This window comes from Panthera uncia, chromosome D4 (genome assembly GCF_023721935.1).
Source record: "Panthera uncia isolate 11264 chromosome D4, Puncia_PCG_1.0, whole genome shotgun sequence".
NCBI lineage: Eukaryota > Metazoa > Chordata > Mammalia > Carnivora > Felidae > Panthera > Panthera uncia.
Genome location: NC_064807.1, coordinates 55,530,502 through 55,539,995, shown reverse-complemented (window position 1 = coordinate 55,539,995; position 9,494 = coordinate 55,530,502). Strand labels below are relative to the sequence as shown.

At 40.5% G+C, this 9,494-nt stretch overlaps 1 pseudogene; it reads right to left on the bottom strand.

Annotated features, from left to right (window-relative positions):
* Positions 1 to 1,217: 1,217 nt before the first annotated feature.
* On the bottom strand, positions 1,218 to 5,292 carry LOC125919238 (Golgi-associated plant pathogenesis-related protein 1-like; annotated as a pseudogene).
* Between the last annotated feature and the right edge of the window lie 4,202 nt (positions 5,293 to 9,494).

The window sequence follows — 9,494 nt, the reverse complement described above, 5'->3', positions numbered from 1 at the left end:
CATCCAGATGGCCAACAGACACATGAAAACATTATTCATCACCAGGGAAATACAAATCAAAACCACACTGAGATACTACCTCACACTGGTCAGAGTGGCTAAAATTAACAACTCAAGAAACAACAGATGCTGGTGAGAATGTGGGGAAATGGGAACCCTCTTGCACTGTTGGTGGGAATGCAAACTGGTATAGCCACTCTGGAAAACAGTGTGGAGGTTTCTTAAAAAATTAAAAATAGAACTACCCTACGACCCAGCAATAGCACTACTGGGAATATATCCAAAGGATATAGGGGTGGTGATTCATAGGGGCACATGTACCCCACTGTTTATAGCAGCGCTTTCAACAATAGCCAAATTATGTAAGGGGCCTAAATGTCCATCAACTGATGAATGGATAAAGAAGACGTGGTTTATATATACAATGGAATACTACTTGGCAATGAGAAAGAATGAAATCATGCCATTTGCAGCAACATGGATGGAACTGGAAGGTATTATGCTAAGTGACATAAGTCAGTCAAAGAAAGACAGATGTCATATGTTTTCACTCATATGTGGAACTTGAGAAACTTAACAGAAGACCATGGGGGAAGAGAACGGGAAAAAAATAGTTACAGAGAGGGAGGGAGGCAAACCATAAGAGACTCTTAAATACAGAAAATAAACTGGGGGTGGAAATGGGTGATGGGCATTGAGGAGGGCGAGGAGGGCACTTGTTGGGATGAGCACTGGGTGTTGTATGTAAGCAATGAATCATGGGAATCTACCCTCAAAACCAAGAGTACACTGTACACACTGTATGTTAACCAATTTGACAATAAATTATATTAAAAAAATAAATGAACACACACTAGTAAAATAAAATAAAATAAAATAATTGAATGGAAAGTCTAAAAAAATGTTTATGTATTTTTGAGAGAGAGAGAGAGAGCATGAGTGGGGAAGGGGTATAGAGAGAGGGAGACACAGACCCAAAGCGGCTCCAGGCTCTGAGATGTCAGCACAGAGCCCGACGCAGGACTTGAACTCGTGAAGCACAAGATCATAACCTGAGCTGAAGTTGGACGCTCAACTCACTGAGCCACCCAGGAACCCCTAAAGTAATTTGTTTTGGAGCAAATAATGCTCCAAAGACCTGTCAATATATTGTCCTTACAAAAAAGGGTACTCCCTTTTAGTTAAAGGTGGCTGCTGTATGCTTGGCTAAAGCTTCAATTTTCAATTTTACATTAATAGAGGCAGCTCTGAACTTCACTTCTAAGCATCACAAACATTTAGAAAACAAAAAGTCCAAAGATGGATATTATAAGAAATGCACAAAAGAAATTTCCTTTAAAAATAACAAAAACGGGGTGCCTGAGTGGCTTAGTAGGTTGGGCATCTGACTTCACTCAAGTCATGATCTCGCAGTTTGTGAGTTTGAGCCCCACATCTGGCTCTGTGCTGACAGTGCAGAGCCTGGAGCCTGCTTCAGATTCTGTGTCTCCTCCTCTCTCTGTCCCTCCCATGCTCATGCTCTGTCTCTCTCTGTCTCTCAATAATAAATAAACGTTAAAAAACATTTTTTTTTAAATAACAAAAATTTTTAAATTTATTTTTCCCCAAATGTCCAAATAATTATGGTCTAGGTAACCATCAGAGTAAAAGCTTTATATGCTCCTTCCTTTGATAAGAATAAGTTCATACAGAACTGTATATCCAAGTGTATGTGCAAGAGACACTCACATGCATCACACACACACCAAGCACATACACCCACAGGGACAGACACACCACTGAGTTTTTATTTTACTAGGCACTTCATATCCACATGAAGTCTGTCACCTTCCCATCACATTTAATGAATTCCTTCTTTGGAGGTAGGAAGCCTAGTTGAAGACATTCCCTGCCAGGAAGTATCAGGCCACCAGGAAGGAAGACCCACCACTTGCAGGTGGCTTCCCCACTCCCATCTTCTCTGTATTCTTCCATACCATGGCTATGAAGGGTCTAGTCCTGGAGGTGAAGTCAGGCTGCTGAAAGTTGGTAGTTCTTGATTTCACTGTACCATCTATCAGCCATCTCTTTTCCTGTCTGATCACAGGAGGCATATACCTCTGAACTGGCCACAACGGGACTCTGAGCTGCACTTGAGCATCCTTGGGCTGACCAGGGCCTCTGAATAATGCTGAGCCTCCCAATCAAGCTTCTTGCAGAGCTTCAGTTGAGGGGGACACCATGCTGCTGCTGGTAATTGTTGTGGGCCTTTAGGACCTCATTATTAAACAGCTTGGAAGCTGACTTGCCCATGGCCCACTGCTGCTGTACTGAGCTCTCTCACCTGCCCCTGGGTCGCTGGAGATCAATTCCTGTCTTTATGAATCTGAACAGATGGGCAAATCCAGGTACCTAGAGGGAGTCAGCCCTACTGACAAAAAGAGAACAGTTCTGATTCTAAGAGCCAAAACACACAAAGGTCTAGGAAAAGGAGTAGAAGTTTGGGAGGTGATGGGTTAGTGAGTGATGTGGTACAGAGAAGGAACTCAAAACTAACAGAAACCAGGGGCACCTGGGTGGCTCAGTTGTTAAGCATCCAACTCTTGATTTCAGCTTAGGTCATGATCTCACGGTTTGTGGGTTTGAGCCCCACATCAGGCTTTGCGCTGACAGAGTGGTGCCTGCTTGGGATTCTCTCTCTCCCTCTGTTTGCCTCTCCCCCACTCTCACGCACTTTCTCTCTCTCTCTCTCAAAATAAACAGACTTAAAAAAAAAAAAAAGAACAAACATAACCCTGTCCAGTGGTCAAGACACCATGAAAAGCTCTATGGCACAGAGCAAGGCCTGCCCCCACCCCCAACACATACACACACACGATTTAGGGCCCCCTTCCTCCTTAATCTACTGTTGGTTAGGCTCATTTTCCTCCTCATACTAGTTCACATAGATATGAAATAAAGCCCTAAGTCCCTGCGTACAGCCCTTTTTTCCTTCACAAACTCTAACCTTGCCCACAGATACTTGCTATCTATGTATGTCAACAGATTCCAAAGCTGTATCTTTAGTTCAGATTGTTCTCATCAACTTCAGACCCATATGTTCAATAATTTGCTAGATTTCTCTACCTGAGTATTACACTGGTACCTCAAATTCAGCACGTAAAAAGTTAAAACTATTGAGATGCCTTAAAATATATATTCTAATTGTGGACCCAGAAATTTCTCTGGGCAAAGTAAAATCTTCCTCAATGTTTTGTTTTAAAAGATCATTGTGCTTAGAGTCACCAAATTATTATTTTTCCTTTGGGCCTAAAGTGAAAAAATTCCCATAAAGTCCCACAACCTCTTTATTAAATAAAGGAATGTTAACATTAATCTGTAACAGCAAAAAACTAGAAGCAACCTAAATGTTTTATCTCTAGCTTTCACACAATCCTAAAGAAAATCCTAGAAGGTAGGTTTGTGTGTGTGAGAGAGTGTATAAAAATTGATAAACTGATCTTAAAATGTATACAGAGGGGGGTCTGGCTGGCTCCGTCAGTAGAACCTATGACTCTTGATCTCAGGGTCATGAGTTTGACCCCACATTTTTTACTTAAAAAAATGTTCAGGGTCGACTGGGTGGCTCAGTCAGTTAAGCATCCAACTTTTGGTTTTGGCTCAAGTTATGATCTCACAGTTCATGAGATCGTGCCCCATATCCAGCTCAGCACTGACAGCACAGAACCTACTTGGGATTCTCTCTTCCTCTGCCCCTCCCTCATTCATGCTTGCACATGGTCTCTCTTTCTCAAAAAACAATTTTTAATCATTAAAAAATAAAATTTTATATGGAAATGTAATGGCCAAAAATAGTTAATATAATCTTATAATCTTAAAGTTGGAAGACATGGACTACCAGATATCAAAACTTATTACAAAATTATAGCAATGAGGAACACTTGTGATGAACATTTATCTTATAAAAAAGGAGACACTGCAGAGCAGCAGAGCAGTGAGATAAAGGATTGTTTTGTTAACAATTTCCATAACTTGGAAATGCTGCAAAGAAAAGGCGGCAACGCTAGCCAAAGATGAACTATCAAAGCAATATACTTGTGCTTAACTCATTATCTATTATTGATTAAAGGATAAAACTCTGTGAAGTCACATGTTAACTTATAGATTTTGGTCTGGTAATGATGCAAAGGATTTAGTAGAAAAGGTTATGAGGGCGCCTGGCTGGTTCAGTTGGAAGAGCATGTGACTCTTGATCTCAGGGTCATGAGTTCAAGCCCCATGTTGAATGTAGAGATGACTAAAATAAATACATAAATAAATAAACTTAGAAAAAAAAGAAAAGGTTATGGTGTTATTATCCTGTAGACACAATCAACTTAACAATGTTATTCTTTCTTACTTTTTTTTTTAAGTAGGCTCTGTATCCAGTGTGGGGCTTGAACTCACCATCCTAAGATCAAGAGTCACATGCTCCACCAACTGAGCCAGACAGGCACCCCATTTAACAATGTCACTATAACATTCTCTTCCTAATGTGGGTGGACCTCATCCAATCAGCTGAAGGCCTGAATAGAACAATAGGACTGAATAAGAGAAAATTTCTCGGGATGCCTGGCTGGCTCAGTCCATACAGCATGAGACTTTGTTTTTTTGGTGGTGAGGGGAACAAATGCCCTTTATTGCTCTAACCAGCATAACTTGGCAGTAGGCTTGAGCAGAGCTCTCCTATCTGTCCTGGCTCCCATTTTCTCTCTCCTGGGAGTTTGTGATTCACCCCCAGGGTAGAAGAGTGTCCTGGGCAGGGGTCTCAGGCAGAAGTAGGATAAAAAATACAGAGTTGGGATCTGAAAGGGGACCAGGGTGAAGCAGAAAACATTGTGTTACCAGATCATCCAAATAAAAAAAGTCCATCAGGGCAGAAGTGAGGATGTTTCCCCACACGGGTCCCTCTGCCCTTGCCAGAAAAGGGAGGGGGAAGGAAGCTTCTGCTAGAGGCTTCCTGCTGTGCCCTTCATGCCATCAGCATCTTCCAGATGTTGTCCTCAGCTTCTTTAACACTCCACTCCATGTAGGATTTTTTTCTGTTTCAATTCTTTAATTTGTTTCTTCTGCTATTCTCTGTTTCTCTAACAGTTGATTGTTAATTACCTCCTTGGAACGAAGAATAAACATTCTTCCTACACTTTCAAACATGTTAGTCTCATCTACCAAAGTCATAATCTCTGCACCTGTAAGATGTCAGCATGCAACTCTTGATCTCAGGGTTGTGAGTTTGAGCCCTGTAGCAGTTGTAGAGATTACTTAAAAATAAAAGCTTCAGGGGCGCCTGGGTGGCTCAGTCGGTTGAGTGTCCGACTTCGGCTCAGGTCATGATCTCGCAGTCCGTGAGTTCGAGCCCCGCGTCGGGCTCTGGGCTGACAGCTCAGAGCCTGGAGCCTGTTTCAGATTCTGTGTCTCCCTCTCTCTGACCCTCCCCTGCTCGTGCTCTGTCTCTCTCTGTCTCAGGAATAAATAGTTAAAAAAAAAAAAATTAAAAAAAATAAAAAATAAAAAAATAAAAGCTTCAAAAAAGTGAGAGAAAATTTCTCCCTGATCAGTTCTTTGAACTGTGACATTGGTCCTTTTTCCTGATTTTAGACTCAAACTGAAACAATAGCTCTTCCTGGGTGTTGAGCCTGCTGCTGGCTTTCAGACTGGAATTTCATTGTCAGCTTTTTGGTTCTCACGCCTTTGAACTGGGACTGGAACTACACCATCACCTCTTCTGGGTCTCCAGTTTGCTGGCTAAAGATCTTGGGACTTATTAGCCTCCATAATCCTGTGAGCCTGTTCCTTATAGTAAAATCTCTCTATCTCTATCCCTGTGTGTGTGTGTGTGTGTGTGTGTGTGTATCTCACCCCTCACCAGAGCTCTAATATAATACCTAATTTCCTTAAATGCTCATTAAACATGCTTTACCATACTGCTTATTCTGTCATTAATGAGTTAAATAAATCTTTGGCATGTTTTTCATTCTATATTCTTATAAGAATCTTGCTTTTAACTTTTTGCAATTTGTACTCTGACAATGTTTTCAACAAAAAGTGCTGGATAACCATATAGGAAAAAAATGAATATTGACTCTTACCTCACACCATACACAAAATCTATTGCAGATGACTTATAAAAAATAAAATAATAGAGTTTCTAGACAATGACATAAGAGAATATATTCATTACCTTGGGATAGGCAAATACTTCTTAAACAGGCATCAAATACATTATACACAAACAGTAAAATAAATTGGACTATATTAAAGTGAAGAACTTTACTTCATTGAAAAATACCACTAAGAAAACAAAAAAGTAAGCTACAGATAATTCTTTCTAACAAAAGAATCCTATCCAAAATATATAAAGAGCTCATACAAATAGAAAAAATACAGAGAACCATATAAAAAAAACAGGCCAAGGACCTGACCAGGCAAGTCAGAAAAGATAACCAATAGACATATGAAAAGGTGTCCTACTTTACTGGATATCAGGGAAATGCTAACTATGGCCACAGTGAGATACCACTACATATACTAGAATAACTGAAACTGGAAAGACTGACAATGTCAAGAGTTGTCAAGGAAATGAAGAAACTAGACTTCTCATATATTGTTGGAGGAATGTGAACTGTTATAATCTCTTTAGGAAAAATATTGGCAATATCTACTGAAGCTAAACACATACCTGCCCTATTACTCAGCAGTTATACTCCTAGGTATATATCCAATAGAAATACATGTATATTAGTCAATAAATTTATTTTTTTAATGAAGAGGAAAAATTAATACCAATTTGGAATAGTGGCAAACTCTGAGGAGAGAAGATGAAGAGCAAGGGGGAGAATGGAATGAGATTAGGAAGGAGTATATAAAAGCCCAACCTATCTGAAATATTAATTTCCTTAAGAGAATTTGAAGCAAATGTGGTGGAATATTGGAATTTGATAGAGCTGTGTGAGAAGAATGTGGATGTTTGATATAGTATTCTTTATAACTTTCTGTATGCCTAAAATTTCATAAAGACAGTTTTATTTTTTACTTCTTTTCTTTGATTTTAATTTTTTAAAGTTTATTTATTTAGCTTGAGAGAAAGAGAAAGTGTGAGTGGGGGAGGGGTCGAGGGAAGAAAGGGACAGAGAGAATCCCAAGCAGGGCTCAATCCCATGAACCCTGTGATCATGACCTGAGCTGAAGTCAGAAGCTTAACCAACTGCCCCTTAATTTTTTTTTTTTTTTAAATGTAAGCTCTATAGCCAACATGGGACTCCAACTCATAACCCTGAGATCAAGAGTCACATGCTCTGCCAACTGAGCCAGCCAGGCACTCCTCATAAAGAAATTTTTTTTAATCTTATAGAATTCTCCCAGAATGTTTAGGAGTCATTGATTTAATAAAACTTGTGGGGCACCTGGGTGGCTCAGTGGGTTGAGCCTCTGACTTCAGCTCAAGTCATGATCTCCCAGTTTGACTTTGAGCCCCACACCAGCCGGGCTGATTACTGTCAGCACAGAGCCTGCTTCGGATCTTCTGTCCCCCCTTTCTGCCCCTCCCCCATTTGCCCTCTCCCAAAAAGTAAATAAAATATATTTTTTTTTAATAAAATAAAATAGGGGCTCCTGGGTGTTAAGTGTCTGACTTTGGTTCAAGTCATGATCTCGCAGTTCAGGAGTTTGAGCCCCATGTCGGGCTCTGTGCTGACAGATCAGAGCCTGGAGCCTGCTTCAGATTGTGTGTGTCTCTCTCTCTGCCCCTCCCTTACTCGCACTCTATCTTTCTCTCAACATAAATAAATATCTCTCTCTCAAAATAAATACATAAACATTAAAAAATAATAAAAATAAAATAAAATAATGAAATAAAATAAAAACTTGTAATATGAATATACAGTATAATGCCAATATTGTGTATGTAAACATACCACATACACACGCATAGATTGATATGATGTAATGAAACTATCTCAGGAGTCTTCCTCCCGAAAACCTAGAATCATAAAAACATCAGACAAATCCCAACTGAAAGACATTCTATAAAATACCTGAGGGTAAAACTATCAAGGTCATCAAAAACAAGGAAGTCTGAGAAAATGTCACAGCCAAGAGAAGCTTGAGGAGACAAGAGAACTAATGCAATGTGCCATGCTGGATGAGATCCTAAAACAGAAAAAAAGCATAAGGTAAAAACTAAGGAAATCTGAATAAGGTATGGACTTTAGTTAATGATAATGTATCAATATCAGTTATTAATTGTAACAGAGGAACCATGCTAATTTAAATGTTAATAAATTTAACATTTATTATATGGAAACTGTATATGGAGTGGGGTATATGGAAATTGTATTATCTTCATAAGTTTTCTGTAAATCTAAAATTGCTCTAAAATAAAATTTATTTTTTTAAGTCAAGTAATTTAGCCAAATTCATACACCTAGTAAATACCCAATACCCAAAATTCAGAGGCCAACACAAATGACTACAAACCCTATGGTTTTTCCACCACCCAAATCCACTTCCAACTTACTACCAACTTCCACTACCCAAACCCTTCCAACTTACTCTCTCTAGGTATTTGTATAACGACCTTAACAAGTTCCTTGAGAATAGAGAAAAAAGCTTTTTTTTTCTTTTTCTTTGCGTACATTGGTGTTCAGTAAGTCAGCTTAAATTCACTACTCACGGAAAAAAAGTCACAAAAACCTAAAGACTCTGTGATTTTCAGAGAATCTTATCAGGTTCAACCCACAATCTATACAGCCAGCTCCTCAGAGAGGCCGGATAGGCCCTGGACGGAGGGCCCTTCAGTTCTGCAAGGGTCCTGTGCTGCCATCTACAGGTAGCTGGAAAGAGTTGACACACACCCTCTCCCCCCCCCCCCAACCCCCGCCCCACCGCTGTATCTCAGCAATTAGTAAATCAGAGAGAAGTCTCAAGCGCTAATTAAATTACAGAACATATTTAACTATCAGATAGCTCACTTGACACTTGTATAAAGTAGAGACCCTACTTCTCTCCGGCGATTGAAGGTTCTTCTAACTCCGTATTAACATTTAGTCTCCTAAAATTCACAGAATTCCTTGCTGACCCACCTCCACAGATACAGATCTGGCTGGCTATTACTGCACACCTCCTAGAACTCAGATTCTCCCGCACAGCGTAGGCTGCAGACACTTGCTCAATCCCACAGACTTGAGATCCCACCAACCAGATTCTCTCATCTTCACCGACCCCTGGGACTCCTTGCACTATCTTGCAAACCCCCAGACCTCCCCCATTAGGGCAAATGTGCGCGCAAACCCAGACGTCACCACAAAAAGGCTCAAGTTCCGCGGGCAGCTCACACCAGCGCGAAAGCTTGGGGAGAGCCCCAGTATCAGGCTCAGTGCCCTCAGGCTAGCGCTTTGATGCCAGCTCGGATTCCCCAACCCCCCCCCCCCCGCCCGATCCGGTCAGTCTAGGCCGGCACCCAGGCCAAGGCCCCGCCC